The sequence below is a fragment of the Symphalangus syndactylus genome, chromosome 5, assembly GCF_028878055.3.
Source record: "Symphalangus syndactylus isolate Jambi chromosome 5, NHGRI_mSymSyn1-v2.1_pri, whole genome shotgun sequence".
NCBI lineage: Eukaryota > Metazoa > Chordata > Mammalia > Primates > Hylobatidae > Symphalangus > Symphalangus syndactylus.
The window spans coordinates 139,701,074-139,703,097 of record NC_072427.2 but is presented as its reverse complement, the minus strand read 5'-3'; positions in this window follow the sequence as shown (position 1 = coordinate 139,703,097).

Sequence of the window (2,024 nt, the reverse complement as noted above, 5' to 3'; positions counted from 1 at the left end):
ACCACAATGAGGTACCATCTCACACCAGTCAGGATGGCTATTATTAAAAAGCCAAAAAATAACAGATGCCGGCAAGGTTGTGGAGAAAAAGGAATACTTAATACACTGTTGGTGGGAGTGTAAAAAAGTTCAACCATTGTGGAAAGCAGTGAGGCACTTCCTCAAAGAACTAAAAGCAGAACTACCATTTGACCCAGCAATCCCATTATTGGGTATATACTCAGAGGAATACAAATTGTTGCATCATAAAGGCACATGCATGCATATGTTCACTGCAGTGCTATTCACAAGAGCAAAGACATGGAATCTGCCTAAGTGCCCATCATTTGTGGACTAGATTAAAAAAAATGTGGTACACATACACCATGGAATACTATGCAGCCATAAAAAAGAACAAGATTGGCCAATTGCAGTGGCTCATACCTGTAATCCCAGCACTTTGGGAGGCTGAGGCGGGCAGATCACAAGGTCAAGAGATCGAGACCATCCTGGCCAACGTGGTGAAACCCTGTCTCTACTAAAAATACAAAAATTAGCTGGGTGTGGTGGTGTTTGCCTGTAGTCCCAGCTATTCGGGAGGCTGAGACAGGAGAATTGCTTTAACTCGGGAGGTGGAGGTTGCAGTGAGTCGAGATCACACCACTGTGTTCCAGCCTGGCAACAGAGCAAGACTCTGTCTCAAAAAAAAAAAAAAAAAAAAAAGAGACAGGAACGTGGATGGAGCTGGAGGCCATTATCCTTAGCAAAGTAATACAGGAACAGAAACCCAAATACATGTTCTCAGTTATAGATGGGAGCTAAATGATGAGGATGCATGGACATATGGACGTAAAGAAGAGAACAGCAAATACTGGGGCCTACTTGAGGTTGGAGGGTGGGAGGAGGGAGAGAAGCAAAAAAAAATAATAACTTTTGGGTATTAGACTTAGTACCTGGGTGACCAAATAATCTGTACGACAAATTCCCATGACAGGAGTTTACTTATGTAACAAATCTGCATGTGTACCCCTGATCCTAAAATAAATTTTTTGAAGCTGTCTTTATTGCATTCTCTCTGAAAGGTATTTTAATGAATATAGAAGTATAATGTGATAGTGGTTTTCTCTCAGCACATTCCAACTACTATTCTATTATCTTCTCACTTCCATTAATGCTGTTAGGATGAAAGCTATCAGACCAACTGTACCTCCTTTAAAATTAATCTTTGCGTCTGGCTGTTATTTTTACCAGCTTCTCTTTTAATTTTATATTTTGCAGTTTCACTGGAAATTTTTATCCTATTTTACATTTGTTGAGATTTTTGTATTTGTGTTCTCGTCACTTCTGGAAAACTTTTAGCTATTATTAAATATTGGGATTTAAAAATTCTCTCTTTTTACCACTTCTAGATCTCTGATTTAATATTTGTTAAATCACCTCCCTCTCTTTTCTGTATTTTCTCATCTCTATTCCAAATTTTCTAACTTTTCAAAAATCTGTGCTGCATTCTGGACTATTTCTTTTGGACTATCTGCAATTCACAAATTCTCTTTTTAGTTGAGTCCAACCTACTGTAAAATCCATATATTTAGCTTTCAATTTTGCTTATTGTGCTTCTCATTTTTAGAAGATACTTTTTCTTTCTGCAAATCTATTTTGTCATTACTCCATGTTTCTATTTTCTGAACAAAATTTTAATTTTGTCTCTTATTTTTTAAACCATTATATGTTAAATCTGTTGGGCATCAGTATTGCATAGCCTGTGTTTGTAATTTAAACATCTGAGGTCTTTGTGGATACAATTTTTCTTTCTGATTTTTGTTTATGATACTTAGTTTCCTTGAACAGTTCACAAAGAAATATGTGAACTACTTATTTTTCTGGAAATTTATTTGTGGGAGTTATTTGAGGTCTAGAGTTAAGGTGATGTGTGACATGTGTATGTGTGTGTGTTTGCGTGTGTGTATATGTATGTATATGCATACACACACCTATATATATTCTGAAAGAAATCTCTGGATCAGAAAACAGAGGCTTTATTACCC